Source organism: Solanum lycopersicum, chromosome 5 (genome assembly GCF_036512215.1).
Source record: "Solanum lycopersicum chromosome 5, SLM_r2.1".
NCBI classification, from domain to species: Eukaryota; Viridiplantae; Streptophyta; class Magnoliopsida; order Solanales; family Solanaceae; genus Solanum; species Solanum lycopersicum.
The window spans coordinates 8,575,154-8,596,139 of NC_090804.1; the positions used below are offsets into that span (position 1 = coordinate 8,575,154).

The following is a 20,986-nucleotide window of genomic DNA, read 5'->3' on the forward strand; positions in this document are numbered from 1 at the left end:
CCACATTCTCCATATCTTTGTCTCACGTTGGTTTTTGCCAAAAATTTCAAGAACTGAAAATACAACAAGAGTTAATCACACTTGAAGAACTCACAAGAATTTTTAAGTAAAAGAAAAAGTAATCAAAACGTCAAGGCTAAGAGAGGTTCGTCGAGTGAGGTGTACGCTGAAGTAAATTGGGAGTGGTTTGGAGGAGTTTTCCGGATATCAACATCAACGTTTGAACATCGATTAAGGTATGAGTTTCTTCTCTCTTGGCTCCTTTCCCAAGAGGCCCCTTATGATTCAAACTATTCATCTCGAAACTAAGGTTGTTCCCCGTTGCATGCCCCTGTCACTAGCCCCCTATGATCTTAGGTTGGGTATTCTTGCTGGTAGAATTTAGGGATACTTGTTTGTGGTGATGATCTCGTTTTGAGTATGTGTTCATGACAATGTGTTTATATTTTGTGTCTTTTGAGAATATGAATGTAAATACGTATGTATTTGTGCAAGATTGTGATCATGATTTTGAGTTTTTCATTAGCATGTTAATAGCATAGAGGTTATTCGTCTTTTATGTGCAATTAGAGGCTCTTAAAATCGTAATATTCACATGGTTGAAATGCTATAAATTCTAGTTAAAATAAATGATCAAATCATCCATCTAAACTTGTCTTAAGAGCCTTAACGAATGTATAAGAAATACATGTTAAATTAACCCGCAAAAATGATGTATAAAATTGTGGAGTAATGTTCGAGAACCTGAAAATAAGTTGTAGATGAATTCTGGAAATTTTGAACAAAAAAAAATAAAAAAATAGGTGAAGTCTGCAGGGATCGAACCCGAGACCTCACAAAAGTAAGCCTTAAATAATAATTAAAAAAAAAGGGTGCCATGCGTGGCTCGAACCTGGGAGCCGGCGAAATTCGCAGAGAAAAGAAAAAAAATGGGGCTGGGGGGAATCGAACCCTTAGCCCCTGTATTGCGCGAAAAAAAAAGAAGGAAAAGAAATGGGGTCTGGGGGGACCGAACACGTGACCTGGGGGGAAAGAGAAGAAGGAAAAAGGAAATGGGAGGCGTGGGATTCGAACCCACGACCTTCCGATACATGCGAAAAGGGAAGAAGAAGGAAGAAGAAAAAAAAGGAGGGCGATGTGGGGAATCGATCCCACAACCCTTCGATCGACTAGTAGCAAAAATGAGAAGCCAAGGAAGGGGAAATTAATTAAGGGAAAAGAATTGGGTCGTGGGAAATCGATCCCACGCCCCTCAGCAGCTCCCAAGATGGAATGTAAAAAGAAAAATAAGGAGGTTGTGGGGGCTCAAACCCCCAACCTTTCGGTTAATTAATAGTAAAAATTAAAATAATTTTTTTTTATCCTTCATGTGAATATTGAGATTTAAATTAGAATTCTAATTTAAATAGAAAATTAATTCTTTGATGTAAATATGGAGATTTAATTTAGAATTCTAATTAAAAATAAAATAGAATATTAATTCTTTTATGTAAATGTTAGAATTTAATTTAGAATTCTATTTAAAATAGAAAATTTCTTTCTTTCATATAAATGTTGAGATTGAAGTTAGAATTCTAATTAAAATAGAAAATTAATTGTTTAATGAAGATGTTGAGATTTAATTTAGAGTTCTAATGTTATGAATATTAGAAAATAAATCAATGAAAAATATAAATGATATCCAAGTGATTCAAGATTTGGGTTCCCGTGCCCAAACCTCCGTATTGATACATAAGTCGTACGTGAGTAAAATATTCAAGAATAATGCCATCTACTTAGATAAAAAATCAAGATCTTGGTAAATATACAAGATACATAAATCTTGTAATACATAATCTTAGGAAAATAAGAATCACTTAACGAATTATAAATGAAGCCCCATGACTTGTATGTATAGACACATAAGTTTAACATACGTTCAAGAATAAGTGAACCTAAGATATACGTAACGAAATGAAGAATGTGGTGACAATCATGATGTGAGGCTAATGTATATAATGAGAGCAATCTCAAATGAGCCTAAGTAAATGTTACCAACACGTACTCACCAATGAGAGTCTAAGATAATGAAGAGATCAGTCTCGATGAACACTCTAATGAAAATATTGAGTTTAAAACACTTAATACTAATGATGAGATGAGAAATCATCTATTGAGCTACGATGTCCTCATACTAGAAGCCAACTTCCATGATGTATGAGTTGAATGTAATGAAACTTTATACTGAGCACCGATAGGCTAGCTATGAGCGGTGATGCATTCTTTCGAGAAGGGCGGAGGTTCACATAACTCTCATGAGATGAGACTGTCCGGCTTGCCGAGTATGGGTCTCCATACATCTCCTAGTATTTGAACCTATATTGCCACTATAGGGATCTGGCGGGGTTAAATTTCCATATACGCTAGCATGTTATTGAATCACTTTTGTCGGTGATTCCACCTCTTTTCGGTGTGGGGCAGACACTGGATTTCATGATGCTCACATGATCTATGTCGGTTAAAGTTAAAGTTCCCAATGAATGAATGAGGCCAGCCTCAAATGAATCATATAAAGAAATGAATGATACCGAAGGTGTTATGATTGGACAATCAAGAGGTGAGCTAGATTCAGGTAATGACATTAGGTTGTTCCTGATCATTGCACAGCAAATCCGATGAAAGTCTTAAACTACATCCTAGGTATTGTTGGTGTTCACACTAGCCTATGAATGAATTGAATGAGGTACGTATGAATGGATGAAGTAGACTCTGTGTTTGCTAACGAAGACTCCCTGGTTGAGGTCCCATATGTTGAGCCCTCATTTTGGAAAGTCTTATTCATCTGCAGAAAATTGCAAATCAAATGCCAGACGCATTTACAGATTTGAAAAGGATTACTAAATTACATATTCCTGCAGAGAATGTCCCAATTCGAATTGATGTCCCTAAAGGACCATCCACTGGTGTCATAGCTAATGAGTCAAAAACACACCTAAAGCGTGGTATACCATTGGGGTCTAAGGATCAAAATCCTAGAAAAAGAAAGATTAAATGTCAAGATGACACTATGAAAGAATCTCATATGGAAGTTCAAAATTTGAATAAGTTTGATATTCATGAAAGAATCAATGAACTTGAAACTCAAGGAAATAATGAACTATCCATAAATTTAAGAGATGTTGAAACTAATATGAATCGATCAGAAATAGTGGTTGATTATGTCTTTGCATATAATGTTGCAAAAAATATCATGCAAGATAATGAGGATCATGAACCTCAATCTGTTATAGAATGTCGACAACGAAATGATTGGCCAAAATGGCAAGAAGCAATTCAATCAGAGTTGAATTCACTTGCCAAGCGTGAAGTTTTTGGACCTATAGTTCAAATACCTAATGATATTAAACCTGTTGGTTACAAATGGATTTTTGTGCGAAAATAAAATACAAAGGTATAAAGCACGCCTTGTGGCACAAAGATTTTCTCAAAGGCTTGACGTCAACTATGAAGAGACATACTCACCCGTTATGGATGCAATAACATTGCGTTATCTCATTAGTTTCACAGTCCATGAGTAACTTGAAATGCATTTGATGGATGTGGTTACAGCCTACCTTTATGGATCACTTGATAATGAGATATACATGAAAATTCCTGAAGGATTTGCGATGCCTAAATCATGTAATTCAAAATCTTGAGAAATATATTCAATTAAATTGCAAAGATCATTATATGGTTTGAAGAAATCTGGGTGCATATGGTATAACCGTCTTAGTGAGTATTTAATTAAGGAAGGTTATACAAATAATGCAATTTGTCCATGTGTCTTTATAAAGAAAACAATATCGAAATTTGTTGTACTTGCTATTTATGTTGATGACATAAATCTTGTTGGAACTCCAATAGAGATTTAAAAGGCAATTGATTATTTAAAGAATGAATTTGAGATGAAAGATCTGTGAAGGACAAAATTATCTCTTGGTTTGCAAATTGAGCATTTGACAAATGGTATTTTTGTTCATCAATCTGCCTACACAGAAAAAGTGTTGAAAAGATTCTGTATGGATGAAGCGCATCCATTAAGTACTCCGATGGTTGTTCGTTCACTTGATGTGAATAAGGATCCATTCTGACCCTCAAGAAAAGGATGAAGAAATTCTTGGTTCTAAAGTACCATATCTTAGTGCAATTGGTGCACTAATGTATCTTGCTAATACTACAAGGCCTGATATAACTTTTGTTGTTAACTTGTTAGCAAGGTATAGTTCTGCTCCTACTACGAGACATTGGAATGGGATCAAACACATTTTGCAATATCTTAAAGGGACAACTGATATGGGCTTATTTTATTCTGTTAATTGTAGCCCAAATCTTGTTGGTTATGCTGATGCAGGATATTTATCTGATCCACACAAAGCTCGATTCCAAACAGGCTATGTGTTTATATGTGGAGGGACTGTCATATCTTGTAGATCTAGAAAGCAGTCCATCGTAGCCACTTCATCTAATCATGCTGAAATAATAGCTATTCATGAAGCAAGTAGAAAATGTGTGTGGTTAAGGTCTATGATACATCTCATTCGAGAGAAATGTGGTTTGAAATGTGATAAAGTTTCCACCATTTTATATGAAGATAATGCAGCATGTATAGCACAACTTAAGGGAGGATTCATAAAAGGAAATAAAACAAAACACATTTCACCGAAACTTTTCTATACACATGAACTTCAAAAGAATGATGATATAAATGTGCAACAAATTCGTTCAAGTGACAATGTGGTTGATCTATTCACCAAGTCTCTACCAACTGCAACTTTTAAGAAGATGATGCACAAGCTTGGAACATTAGGGGGAGTGAATACGCGATGTACTTTTTTTCCCTTACGAGGTTTTGTCTCATTGGTTTTCCTTGTAAAATTATTAATGAGGCAGCTTAGATGTGTATTAGTTGATATGTGTACTCTTTTCCTTACTAGCTTTTTCTTTTCTTAAAGTTTTTTTTAGTAAAGTTTTTGACGAGGCACGTCATTTATGAATTAGACATTCAGGGGGAGTGTTATAAATTATTTGTATTATAGTAAATGTCTACATGTGGAGTCCTTTTTAGGATATGGTTAAAGAGTCCTACTTGGGGACCAAGTTAGATTTCTCCTATAAATAGAGTGTTCCTCTTCATTATAAATTCATTGGGATAATACCCAATTACCCCTAGCCTATACCCAAAATCCCTACGACACACCTTATCTTTGATGTGGTCCTATTACCCCCTCCAACTTTTTTTTAAGTAATATATTACCCCTTGCGTGCCTACGTGGCAAAAATAATCTGCAAGGTCGATTTGTTTGTTGAAAACTTCGTGATAATATGAAAATAATTATTCTAATTTTCAGTGATTTCTTAGCGGTGAATTAAGTGTATCGATTTTGAATAGTTACTTTGATGGGATATGAGATATGGCAAATTTGATTATTTTGGATATGATTAATTTTGATTAAAGAATAATCAATTTCATAATTTTTGAAGAATTTTAAACACTTCCGTTCCCTCAAGTTTAAATCATTCTAATTAAGAGTTGAATTTGAAATTCAAGAATTTCAAGATCAACTAGTTATAAGGATATTCTTTTAAATTACCTTATTTTGGCGATTATTTGAATTTTGTACATAATTTTTTAAAATTGGCAAAAATAAACCTCGTAAATGTATCATTTTAAACAAATTAGACTCAAATCTAATATTTAATCATATACTATTTTAATTTTATAAATGAAATGTTAGAATTTCATCTAGTATTTTTTATAACTGACTAAGATTTAAATCATTTTCTTACATTTTCTCTTAATATTTTCATTTTACTTAAAAGTAAAAGTATCATTAGATTATAGTCTCAAAATTTCTTAAATTAAGTGAAAAATAAAAATATGATAATTTACTAAATGATAAAAAAAATTAAAATGTCTTTAATGTATTATATATTGATTAAAAATACTTTTCTTTCACTTATTGCAACAAGTTTATCTTTTCTTCACCTATTCGATAAAACATATCTTTAGCACAATATAAATAGCTTAAAAATATCTTACTGCACAATATAAATAGCTTAAAAATATCTTACTCCACTTATAGAAACAAATCTCGTAAAGTGTTTTTATGCTTAAACAAATCTCTTCCATCTATTTTTATTTATCTTGTATTGATTTAGTACATGCATCCCGTAAAAAGCAATGAATAAAATGACAATTATATTATATTACTCTTTTAAATATAAAAACTCATGATTAATATTAATGATAAAAATCACTTAATTTCTCTAATTGAATAATAAAAATAATAATATTTAATAAAATAGACAAATAAAAATAAATACAAAAGTAATTAAATATTGGAGTCAACATTAATTAATAATTATTCCAATTAACTTTTTGAAAAGAATTAGGTCATACATACAGTCTGTAAGGTCCCTCTATGACTCACTTTACATGTTAAAAATGAGAGGGAAATTAACATATGCATGATATTTTAGGTAGGCTTGATATTTAAATGAATTTAAATTATATATATTATTATCGTGAAATATTTTTACCTTATTAAATTATCCAGAAGATATTTATAAATACACATATATAAATTATAATAATGAAAATTAAACAATTCACTAATTTTAATTAAAAACAATTATTAATATAATTTTTTTTTACACTAAACGATATACTCATATACTCGTGCAAATAAAGGAGTGACCAGGTTTAATGAACCTATAAAAAGGTACTCCTTGTCTAAATATTAATCAATTAATTTTCAAGTTGAAGGTGATATATATATATGTGTGTGTGTGTGTGTGTGAATATTCCATCAAATGGAATCAAACACAATGTAGTTAATTAATTCCTTGTCTTTGCTTATTTGATCATTCCAAAAATGTTTAATTCTACAATTGCCAACAATGAGCTATTTCAGGTAATTTTCCTCAGTCTCTTATTTATTTAAAAAATAAATTATATAGAAATAATCTTTAAAGCTTTTTTTATTTAATCCACACATATATTGATATTTTCTTGATTTTTTACAAAACGTAATTGATATTACGATGATAACATTATATTGACTGAATTTTAAATTTTAAATATGCCTTAATGATCATGAAATATCTAATATGAAATCTTCCTCTCCTTGTAGGAAATCGGGTTTACTTTAGAAGATCACGAAGCCCAAGTTTTTTTCTTCTTTTCAATCTGCAAGAATGATAAAAGAAATAAAGCATGGATAGTGTTCAAAAGTTTATCCCCTTATTTATGTCATCTTTATGGAAATTAGGCAAGTTTGATCGTCCAATCAAATAAAATTAAAGATTATATTGCTTAAACTCTTTAAGAATGTTGTATATCCGTGCTAAATTATCTAAAAAGTTATTACTTTTAGAGAATTTGACATACAATAAATAACACTTTTGAAAAATTCGAGCAACATCAAAAAATGAGTTCCCTTATAAACTTCACCCTTATAGTTCTTGTGATTTCTTATGCTTGTGTGTTAAACATTGACATTGTTTTGGTGTTTATATGACAAAAGTTCATGAGAGGCATATGTAATTTACTACTAAATTTTATGTATTGCATTGTGTAATAATTTTTTTTTTGTTTACATGTTATTTTATTGGGAAAGTTTCGCTTATAGTTATTCCATAATAACTTAATTATGTTTCATAGTTATAGTTTGTTAATTACGATTCGTAGTCATGCATTGGAGGGAGGATAGAAGCGAGCCAGAGAATGCAAATAGACGAATTATATATGTATATCTATCGAATTATATATGTATATATGGATGACGTGATCGGGATATAGAGGAGAGACACGAGCAAGACTGGGAGAGGGAGGAGATAGGGAGCGAGAGAGAGCATATAGTGGAGAGAGCTGAAATGTATTTGTATATCTGTAAGATAATTATATATATGTAATTGATATACATATGTATTTGTATATATGGTGAGCGAGATTGGGACAGGGAGGAGAGAAGTGAGCGAGATCGGGAGAGCGAGGAAAGAGTGGAAAGAGGCTAATTTAATATGTTTGTCATATATTTTATATGTATATGTATAATTTGTATTTGTTTATGTATAAATGAGGAGAGAGGCAAGAGAGAGGGAAGAAATGACATAATAACTACTAAAATTAAGCTTCGAGCTATAATTAACTCAAACTATATCAATGTTAGCTAATTAACTAGTACTGCCTCTGTCCCATTTTATGTGACTTTTTTGTTTTTCAGAGTCAAACAGATTAACTTTGACTGGACATTTGCATATGAAATCTTCAGTTTTTTCAAATGAAATTTATATATTTGTAAACTATGTAAAGAGAAATAAGTCACAATAATTGATAATTCAAAATGTTAAAAGGATTTATGAAAAACTTCTGATAAAAAATAGACTTATTTGAATCTCAAAATACGAAAAGTGTTGCATAAAATGGAATGGCTGGAGTAGATATTTACTTAATCACATAAATTTTCCCTTTTTTTAGTACGTTAAAATAAGTTATGTGACACGTTCATTTTTTTTAGAATGTCTTTGAGCCGTACCTTTCACACAATATATATGGATTCGACTTTTAAAATATTTTGTATATAATTATGATTTTTTAAAACTATAAAAACAAATTGGAATAATTTTATGTATTTTATAAAATCAAGCTATAAGAATATAATCATAAAGAGAAGAAGACAAGAGAAGTAGATAGAAGAAGAGGAATTTTCTTCTTTTTTAAGTGTATATCAAAAAGGTGAGTGATAGAAGAAGAGGAATTTTTTTCTTATTCAAGTGTATATCAAAAAGGTGAGTGATATCTTAATTATAGTGTTGAGATATCACTCCCAAAAGTCATTTAACTATTAGATACATATTTATCTACATTTTATCCAAAGGGGGGGGGGGGGGTTCATATCGTCAAGGGAATACACATACATGAATTTAGTAGTTCATGAATAAACCAAATGGTCATCCACTATTCAATGGATTTATAACACTCCCCCTTGGATGTCCATAGATAATGTGCCTCGTTAAAACCTTACTAGGAAAAATCTTATGGGAAAAAAAATCCTAGGGTCGAAAAAAGAGTACACATATCTTTTGATACGCATTATTTGTTGCCTCATTAAAAACCTTGCCAGGAAAATCCAGTGGGAAAAAATCTCGGTCAAGGAAAAAAGAGTGCAACGCGTATTTTACTCCCCCTGATTAAAACATCACTTAATTTCTATGGTGATGTCTCTAATCGTTGTACATTGTGGTTGGTATATTCTTTTTCAAAGAAAAACCACACATTTCCTGAATATGGTGTGTCATTTATCTCAACTAGACGTACTTTCGACTTGCTTCATGGAGGACTTTTATTTCTGCATAGCAACATTTATTTCATTGATCGCCAGTATATTATTGTGCCTCCACATGCAAACACATAGAGTGCTTGAGATAGAGTTTCATGCGGATCAGATAAATATTCTGCATCTGCGTAACCAATCAATTTTGTCTTGAATTCCTCAAAATAGAATAAACTCATAACTATGGTCCTTCATGGATATTCAACCATGTGCTCAACACCATTTCAATGTCCTTTTATCGGGGAGAAACTAAATCTTGCCAGTGAATTTACTGCAAAATAAATATCTGGTAATGTTGTTAGTAAGATGCACTAGTGCCCTGATTGCACCAAGATATGGAGTTTCATCACTAAGAAGCTCTTCATCCTTCTTTTGAGATCAAATTGAATCATCATTTATTCTAAGCAATCTCATAATCATTGGGGTACTCAATGAATATGATTTATCCATATAAAACGCATCAAAACATATCTGTGTATGTGCACTGCTAGACAAATATTTCATTTGTCAAATTATGAATCAGTAGGTCAAGACAAAATTCTGTCTTACCAAGACCTTTTCATAAAATACAAATACAATTAGGGTCACTCTTTTGTACCATTTTCCTCCTTGACTATTTCAATCCAATAAGGATTCTTGAAGCTTTATTAAAAAAGTTTCTTTCAAACTCTTATATGCTTCAGACACCTCGATTGTTTCAAGGATTTTCATATAACCTCTGTTGTCTAGCTAGACATTGCAATTATTCGTTACATGCATACAAGTTTTTCATATGTTACCAGATCAAAAAAAACCTCATTGCATCCACCATACGAGAAAAATATTTTCAAAAATGTCAGGATTTTTGCGACAAATCTTTATGCCCCAAGGCACAAACCATATTTGATATCTTACGGTTATACAATCGCATAATAATTTATTTATACCCCACTGATATTATACCTTGATCTATGGACTATCTGTCCAAAACGTCACTTTTGTAAGTGAAACAATATACTTGAATCATGCATTTTACTTGGCCAACCTTTTATCTGTCCACACTATATGACAGATTTTAATTCAAGATCATCGTCACAATTTATATCATTGAGCGCTACCTCATATCAAAGATACTGTCGACGGTTATTTGATATCTATTCCAATATGACATAACTTATCGAGATCTTTTCATTTTTCTTTTTTTAGGTACCTTAACCTTTTCCGAGGTTTTATGAAGTGTTATGTCAATGTGCTATTTTATAGCACTTGCCTCGTTATCATGATCATATTGATCATTTGCTCCTTCATTCTTCAAGAAATTTTATATTTGAAACCGATTGGCCTATTACACTTTCGGCGTATCATAGACTCTGTCCTTAAAGGACTTCAGATTGGAGCATTTGCAGCTGAATTATATCATAGGGTCAGTACATTCATCTGACAATTGATTTACAACATTATGCAAATGAATTATCCCTAGAACTTTAAATTCACATATATATTTAACGAGAATCTAGATAATTCATAATTAAGCTCACACATAATTTTCAGCTGTCAAAATCGTCTCTTCCCCTAATGTTAGAAAATCTAACATTCATGTCAACCTTATTTGGGAATTCATCTTTATGCATGGTGGAGCAATTAAAATCATAACTGCACATTTAACATTTTAGATAAAAATTATATGGCTCCTGACCCTAAACCAATATTAATGGGGAGACCTTATTGACTTGATGCATACATGTGTTGCTACATGTTAAATAAATTTATTTCAGACCATATTTTGTTTTGGGATTTCTGTTCTCTTAACCATGATTTAGCTATAGTTGGAGGCATATAATTTTTGCTAAATCAACCAGCATTATCAATATAATTTCATAATTTGAAACTGTGCTCTTAATTTAACAATTCGAGCAAACAACCTTACAAATACCAATTTGTAAGTTGACAATAAAACACATGTGATCATCGCATAGATGTATCTATCCTATAGTTGCAGATGATCCACATGGAAGGTGAATGGGACCATACTCACCTTTTTATATGTTCCAAAAACTTCAGGGTATTACAATTCCAACCTTAGCTGGTACAATGAAAACAAGCAATACAAGAGAATTCTTGAAGAATCTTTTATTTCTTCATCAGATAAGCCACATAAATTCTCAAGTACATTTGCATCACATTTAAATCAGAATGGTCAACTGATCATGCCAACTGATCTTTATTTCAGTACACTTATAGTTTCTTTTGCATGTGTCCATCAACATGCCCATGTTTGTGTGCAACAAACACGAGAAAAAATGGGTAATATTTATAACCCTCTTCGATTGTAATAATTTAAAGATATTAAATCTTTTCATAATTTATAGTCTCAATATTTCTTTTCAATTCATCCGAAACTTAAAAAGTTTCTTTTGAAATTTACTACAACCCAATATTATTCCTTTGATAATAGTACAACTCGTTAGAGCTTGCAATTTAATTTTGTGTACTATCACATATTCCCTGACACCATCCCTATGGTGAGCATCTCCTTCAAGGAGAAAATTATATTATCATTGTCATGATCAAAATCATTACGAGCAAGACATGTTTCTTGCTTTACTTTTGTTGTACCATAGGTACACAACTAATGACAAATTTGTATTGCCACACAATAATGATTACAACCCTTATAGACAAGAACTATTTCTTTCTTTTGCCCTTTCGGTAGTTCACAATAAACATACCATAGTGACGTATAAACATACAATACCATTAACTATTTCTGGCAATAAAATTTATTTCCTCTAAAACCTCCCGTAGAGTGAATTTTGGTATATATCATTTTTCTCAGACCTCCATAGAGGTGAGTTGTGGCATATATTCAATCCATAATGATTTTATCACATCTTGACTCATTCTCTTATAGAATGGTCGAGCATTCACGATACTCATCACAAGTCACATTCACTTCAAGGAATGGACTAATCATTTATATGTACTTCATAAATTTGCATTATAAGTACATCGTCATGATTTTAAAATTCATCATATTTCCATGATACACCTCAACATCAACTTGAAAGATCAAGTGTACCATCACTTTATCTTCTTGTCTTTTGATGGAGAATTTATAAACTTGTCAATTATTGGATCGACAACATTCACAAGTCCAATGTCTTTTCGTTCCATTTTGATAATGAAAACTGCCTTCACATTTCGAAGGACTATTTGGAGAACTCATAGTGTTCTTCCTTTTATAATTACCACAATGATGACTATTATAATTCCGTCCTTTCATGCACTTTTTCATATTGTTAATCATTTGTCATCTTTCAGACTAATTATTTACTGCTACCACATTCATACGATAGAATGGAGCAAGTCAACATCAGAATCCAAAGTTATCATATGTTGCTACCACATTCTTTTCAAGGAATGGAGCAAATTCAATAGGACAAATTTCAAGGCTTTTCATCAAAAGTATATTATTTTTCTTAGTCATTATTTTATCATCGCTATGGTGCATTGACTCAAACTAAATGTCTTACCCATATAAGGCGTGTTACGCCATAATTCTATAGGACTTGAACCCAATCATGGTGCATCAAAAATCAAATTGATGTCTTACCCTTTTGGTGCGATAGAACTTGAATCTATCATCTTATCCTTAGATATTTTTCATTATGGTGCATCCAGACTTTAACCTGATGTCTTACCCTTTTGGTGCGATGAAACTTCAATCCATCGTCTTACCCTTAACCCACAGTATAATAGACCGAAGTACAACATGACTTACCCTTTGAGTCTTTCAAAACAATCAAAATAATATTCAAACTCATGCTATTAAAATTTTATACCTTCTTCCATTTAAGATGTTTTGTATAGCATGTCATATTCAACCAATAGTTGTATATGCCTTTGGTTCCTGATAATTGTTAGTGATTGAATACTATTGTATTCTAAATCATAAAAATATTTAGAAAATACATACCTGATTTTATGCATATAGTACCTTGATTCTCATAAGAGGAATTTTCTTCTTATTCAAGTGTATATCAAATGGTGAGTGATATCTCTATTCATAGTGTTGAAATATCACTCCCAAAAGTCATTTAACTAGTAGATACATAGTCATCTATATTGTTATCCAAAAGGGGGGGGGGGGGTGTTCATATCATCTAGGGAATACACATACATAAATTTAATAGTTCATGAATAAACCAAATGGTCATCCACTATTCAATGAATTTATAATAATGTAACTTTTATTATATGAATTTTATTTTAGAAACGGTAAAGCATCCTTCTAGAGCTAGGAAATAGATTCAACATATTAACTCATTCAAAAATATATATTAGGAAAAAGATCAAATATATTAATCTACTTTATGAAATGGTCCAAATTTGTTATCCTTTAACAATAGGAGTTAAATATACGTTTATTAGTATAATAATGTTGGCCTAAATATGTCCTTATAAAATAATGACAAAAGCTTTTCTATATAACATTCACAAAAAGAACATACAACAATTGTAAGATTACCTTCAATCACTTTTATCCCACACTAGTAAAACTATTCGCGCTTCTCTCAATTATATAAAATATTTATAAGATGAAAATATGAAATATATAATATTTAGGTTAATATCGAATATATAGATAATATCAATATTTCTCCTCATTTGTGAAGTAAATGGACTAAGAGATAATATTGTTGAAATAACAATACACTGTAATAGATTGAAAATACTTTATATGTTTTAATTTTCTCTATCTTTTGTAGGAGTACTAATGTTCTATTTAAACTCTGATTTCGTCAAAACAAAATTTTATATTATTATTTCCTTATTGTTACATTTGCTTATTATATTTTTGTAAACATTAATTAAATATTTGTAAGACTTACGAAAAATAAAACATGTAAAAGTTATGTATAATATTTAATATTAAACTTTATAAGTAAGATGAAGAGACATGAGTTACAACTAATTGAAATGTGTAATTTTATTATATATTAAATGTATTCCTAATTATGTTTATTTGTAAAATAAATAAATAAAAATAGGGGGTGAGAATACAAAAAATAAACAGAGGAAATTAATAATTGGTGACTACATAAAAATTATAAATACATTTCAAAGCAAAATTAACAGCAAGAGATTGTTACATACGTAAAAAATGACATCATGGAAATATTCCATCCGTCCGGTATTATTTGTCATGGTTTCTATTTTTAGAGTCAAACTATAAAAACTTTGACTAACATTTTAAGATGTATTTTTTCGTCATATTAACATGCTAAAAATTGTAATTTATAGTACTTTTCATATAGTTTTAGGATATCTAATTCTTTTAAAAAAAAATATTGAATTAATGTGATCTAATTTAACTTTAAAAATTAGTCAAATTGACTTTCGAAAAATTCACATGACAAACAATTCCCGATGGAGGGAGTAATAGTTTATTTTTCAATTACTTTTTTATGATTATAATAAAAATGAAATCCAAATCATCATAAATATTTTGTTGTTGTTAAAATGAAATAATTATATTAATTTTTCTTCTTAACAAAGAGAAAGTAGAATACTAAAGGATAAAATGATTAGCATTGACAATATAATATGTTTAGCTAAATTATTTATATAAATCAAAATTTAAAAAACTCTAGCAAAAGTAACTAAGTTGCTAATACAATTCAAAGTGAAAAAACAGTCTTTAATTATGCTTCATCTTTTTTCCTTCTACCATCTTCCTTTGCAAAGAGATTCGCCATCATGTTTTGACCCATATGTCAAACTCTTCATTATATGCAACAAACTGAATAAAAAAAAAACCAAATAAAAATAATTATATCAAAAGAAAGAAAGAAATTATAAACTATATGTAATATAGTTATATATTATCTTTTCAACAGTACTAACAATACTAAATAATAATTATTTCTTGAAATCTAACAAATATTATAATCAAACTATATCTGAAAAACTTACTATTATAAAGAGCAATTGCATACGGACAACACATTGTTAAGAATTACAGAGATTTTTTTAATCATACTTACTTGATAAATGATAATACAAACATAAAAAATATATATTAAGAAAGCACGTCTAAGTACATAAAAATAAAAAGAAAGTCTTTAGAATGAAATATATATTACCTTCATATACCTTTTTTGTTACATATTAGTTAATTTACAAACAAGTATGATCAAGAAGATAAATTATAACTTTGTATGTGAATATTCACAAAATAAAGGAAATGAAAAATAAGGACTTGACAATGATATATTTATTAACTTCAAGTACTTTATTTTGTTACATGTTAGTTTCATTCACAAATCAAATACGAATTTATATAAACAAAAAAAAAGGAAATAAAAAATAAAAACTTGCAATGAAATATTTCTTACCTTCATGTACTTTTTTTTTGGTTACAAACCAACAAACCAATATAATGAAAAGAGAAAAGATAATTGTGAATGTGAATCTTCATGAAACTAGTATGAATTTATAGGTAAAATAAAGGAATACCATAAGACATCATAAATTTACAAATTTAATTTGGAGGTTACGGACATAAAAATTATTAGAGTTATTCTGCAAAGTACACATTTTTTCTCTATCGAAAACATGTTGTTATTTACAAGGTTTGATTCATTCAGTAAATTGAATATGTTGTTATTACTATATTTAAACATCTCATTTGAATTTCGTATTTGTCACTCCATTTATAGATAGGATTAAATATATATTTAATTTTCAACTCTTGCCCATGAGAAAGTAAAGTTGATCATGATAGATTAGTACCAATGCAGGATTCACATTCAACATTTCCTTTTGGGTAGTATATATCAAATCGGTCAACTGGTTTTGTTGATATATTTGTTCAGGATTCACATATTCAGCATTTACTTTTGGATACGAACCAGGGATCAATAGGATCACAATGGATGGACTTCTAGTTCCTCTTGGTGCTCTTATTCAATTTGTGCAAAAGGATATTTAGAATCTTGAACTGAAAAACTAATTTGAGCAATGTAACACACACGCTGCTCAAATTTGTTTCCAGTTCAAGATATTGAATACCCTTTTGCACAAGTTCAACAAGAGAATCAAAAGGAACTAGATTTTTATCCATTGTGCTCTTATTGATCCTAGCCTCGTGTCCAAAAGTAAAGGCTGAATGTGTGAATCCTGAAAAAATATATCAGCAAACCGATGGACTTATTAGAGGCCAAGATTGAAAAAACTTATAACGGCGACAAAGGCATTTTTGAAGTGTGTTGGAACAAGGAAGGCTGCAAGGTTGCAGCTTATTTCGCAAACAAGAAGGTTTATGTGTTTGATGTGCGATTATAGACGTTGAAGAATACTTCTAAAGGACTCGGGAACTGAAAAATTTTCATTTTAGTTGATTTATGCGCTTATTTGGACATATGGTGTAAGACTTTGTTTGGTATCATGCTTTCTTTCATTGCTTTATCAATCATATATAGGCTCTTTTCAGCTTAATACATAATTAACTTGTCAAAATATTCCATTTAACCTTCGATCTAAATCATGCTTCAATTGAACATGCCTAATTTGAATATCTAAATATGATATTTTGACTTGCTTATAAAGTTGGTATCAAGCTTGTTTTTTATGACAATATATTTACGGGCCAGCAACCACGAAAAAGTAAAAAAAATCGTCTAATTACTGTAAATTTGCACCAAAAAGGACTAAACTTTTTCGATATTATACGTATTGCTCCCACAACTTCCTACGAAGGATTTCGTAAAGGTTTCGCAAAGAAATAGTTCGAAAATCATATCACCAAAATATTAATGGGTTAACACACACGAAACCCTTAAAAGATCACCTAATTTCTATAAATTGACCTCTAAATTTCCAAAATGGATTCTAAGAAAATTGTGAGATTATATCTATAGTTCCCCCAATTCCTAGTGGAGGGTACTGTAAAGATTTTACAAAGAAATTTTCTGGAAGACATATCACCAAAATATTCTAGCGCACACACAAAAAATTATTTTTTATTCAAATAGTTTCAAATTCCAAAATAAAAGGAAAGGGATGCTTGTATGCACATTAGATTCGCTAACTCAATTGTGAAAATCGCTTAATTCCGATACATTGGCCTCTATTTGAGTAAAATAGACTCTAAAAATTGTGAGATTGTACATATTGATCCCTCAAATCCCTACGAAGGGTTACATAAAGATTTCGCAAAGAAACCGTCTGTAAGTTATATCACCAACATATTTAGGGGCTAACACATACAAAAAATTGAGAGAATTGCCTAATTCCTATAAATTGGCCCCATAATATCCAAAATAGACCTAATAATTGTGATATTGTACATATTGTTCCATCAACTCCCCATGGAGGTTTCTATAAATATTTTGCAAAGAAATCATCCCGAAGACAAATCAACAAAAAATTCTTTGGCTAACGCACACAATAAAAAAAGGGAAAACGCACAAGTACCCTCTCAATCTATGCCGAAATCGCAGAGACAGACTTATACTATACTAAGGTCCTATTACCCCGTGAACTTATTTTATTAGTAGTTTTCTACCACTTATCGGCCTACGTGACACTAGCTAGAAAAAAAGTCAACCAGCGTTGGGCCCACAAGATAATTCCACGTAGGTCGAAAACGTTAGAAAATTACTTATAAAATAAGTTCAAGGGGGTAATAGAACCTTCGTATAGAATTAGTCTGTCTTTGAGATTTTGAGCATAGGTTAAGAGGTACTTGTGCATTATCCTTAAAAAAAACTATGGAAATCGCTTAATTATTGTAAATTGCCCCCTAAATGCGCAAAATGGACTCTAAAAATTATGAGATTGTATGTACTGCTCCCTAAATCCCCATAGAGGGTTCTATAAATATTTCACAAAAAAGTCATCTCAAAGCCATATCACCAAAATATTATTGGGCTAATACACATGAAAAATTGAGATGATCGCCCAATTCTTGTAAATTGCGCCCCTAAAAGCCAAAAATAAACTCTAAAAATTGTGAGACTACATGTTGTCCTCCCAGAACTCCCTACGAAGGGTTGTGTAAAGGTTTCACAAGAAAATCATTCGGAAGGTCATATTACCCAAATATTCTTGGCCTAAAACATACAAAAATTAAAAACAAAATCACTTAATCCCTGTAAATTGGCCCTTGAATGCCAAAATGGACTCTAAAAATTGTGAGAATGCAGGTATTGCTCCTCAACTCCCTACATAGGGTTTCATAATGCTTTCCAAAGAAATCGCCCGGAAGCTAAGTCACTAAAATATTCATGGGTTTATAAACACTAAAAACTGAGAAAATTGACTAAATCCTATTAATTGGCCCCTAAATGTCTAAAATGGATTCTAATAATTGTGAGACTATACAGATTGCTTCTCCAATTCCCTACAGATGGTACGTTAAAGGTTTTCATATCTGCATTATATGTAGTATATTTATTGATAAATTAAACTTCAAATGTGATTCGAACCGACAGATACAAAACCTTAGGCGAATCTAGCATATAGCTTAGGTAAACATGCATCGGCACTTGATATTTTCATTGATAGGTTTTAATAAGTTCTATCTTTGATCAAAGGAAAGAATAATCACAATCAGACTCTCCCAAAGAATATAAATAAATTTAACAATTCAAGTCTTGGAACCATAATTTTAATTTAAACCAGGGTGTTATTGTTTTAAAAAGGAAATCTATTTATTGGAGCCTGAAGGGTAGTTTAGTCATTCAATAATTCATTAAAAATGCCTTTTTTGGAACCAACATAACGTTTTCATACATCCCAAAACATTCACTTACCCTAATTTTTTCCTCTATATATATGAGAGGATGGCCACTTTCATTTTAAGCCGCCAACAATTCACATCAATGGCCTCTTTAACCTCTGAGTTCCTCAATTTCATTGTTTTCCGCAATCTCTTTGAATCAGGTAATTTAATTCTCATCTTCAGAACTTGTTATATCTATCCAATTTTAATTGATGTTGTGTTTCTATTATGAAATTCCCATGAATCCGAGTTGAAGACTGGATCCTCTATCTGCACAAGGTAGGGATTTAGGTTTGCGTACACACCAACCCCTGGATATGTTGTTGTTGTTAGATGATGTTAAATTCTGCAAAGTAAATATTTTTTCTCTATCTAAACATGTTGTTGCTGTTAGATGATGTTAAATTCTGCAATGTAAACATTTTTTCTGTATCGAAAATATGTTGTTGTTAGATGATGTTAAATTTTGCAAAGTAGACATTTTTTTGTATCGAAAACATGTTGTTGTTGTTAGAAATGTTAAAATTCTGTAAAGTAAACATTTTTTCTGTATCGAAAATGTGTTGTTGTTGTTTGCTAGGTTTTATCCACTAGAATAATAAATTTTTGAATTCAGTAAATTGTATGTGTTGTTACTACCAAATTTAAACATCTCATTTAAATTTTATATATGTATCTCCATTTTTAGATAGGATTAAATAAATTTAACTTTCAACTCTTGCCCATGAGGAAGTAAATTTGATCGTGATGGACTAGTACGGATTTAGGATTCACACATTCAGCTTTTGCTTTTGGATAGTATATATCTAATCGGTCTACTGGTTTTGGTGATATATTTTTTCAGGATTCAAACATCCAACATTTACTTTTGGATACGAGGATAGGATCAATAGGAGCACTACGGATGGACATCTAGTTCCTATTAATGCGCTTATTAACCTTGTGCAAAAGGTTATTCAGTACCTTGAGCTGGAAACTAATTTGAGCAATGTAAGGCATACATTGCTCAAGTTGGTTTCCAACTCAAGATACTGAAGACCCTTTTGCACAATTTTAATCAGCGCATTGATGGGAACAAGATGACCATCTATTGTGCTTCTATTGAGCCCTGCCTCGTCTCCAAAAGTAAATGTTGAAGGAGTGAATCCTGAAAAAATATATCAGCAAACCAGTAGACTGATTAGAGGCCAAGATTGTAAAAACTTATAACGGCGATGGAGTCATTTTTGAAGTGTGTTGGAACAAAGAAGGCTGCAAGGTTAAAGCTTGTTTCGCAAACAAGGTCTGTGTGTTTGATATGAGATTGTAGACGTGGAGGAGTACTTCAAAAGAACTTGGGAACTGAAATTTTTTCATTTTAGTTAATTTATGCGCTTATTTGGACATATGGTTGGTATCATACTTTCTTTCATTGCTTTATCAATCCTATAGAGGTTTTTTCGGCTTAATACATAATTAACTTGTCAAAATATTCCATTTAGACCTTCGATCTACATCATGCTTCAATGGAACATGCCTAATTTAAATATCTAAATAGAATAATCTGACTTGGTTATAAAGTTGGTATTAAGCCTGTTTTTTTATGACAGAATATTTATGGCCTAGCAACTAAGAAAAACTAAAAAAATTGTCTAATTTCTGTAAATTTTGCCACAAAATGGACTCTAAAAATTGTGACACTATGTGTATTGCTCCCACAACTTCCTACGAAGGATTTCGTAAAGGTTTCACAAAGAAATAGTTTGAAAGTCATATCACTAAAATATTCATGGATGTTACACACGAAAAACTTAAAAATCACCTAATTTCTATAAATTGACCCCTAATTTTCAACATGGATTCTAAGAAAACTGTGAGATTTTAC

The 20,986-nt window shown here is 30.8% G+C and overlaps 1 long non-coding RNA gene across 1 annotated transcript; it reads left to right on the forward strand.

Moving 5' to 3' along the window:
- The first annotated feature begins 6,798 nt into the window (after positions 1–6,798).
- Positions 6,799–7,341, forward strand: LOC109120349 (uncharacterized). The gene is made up of 2 exons (XR_002027810.3): positions 6,799–6,935; positions 7,155–7,341. It is a non-coding gene; the product is annotated as an uncharacterized lncRNA (long non-coding RNA).
- The last annotated feature ends 13,645 nt before the right edge of the window (positions 7,342–20,986 follow it).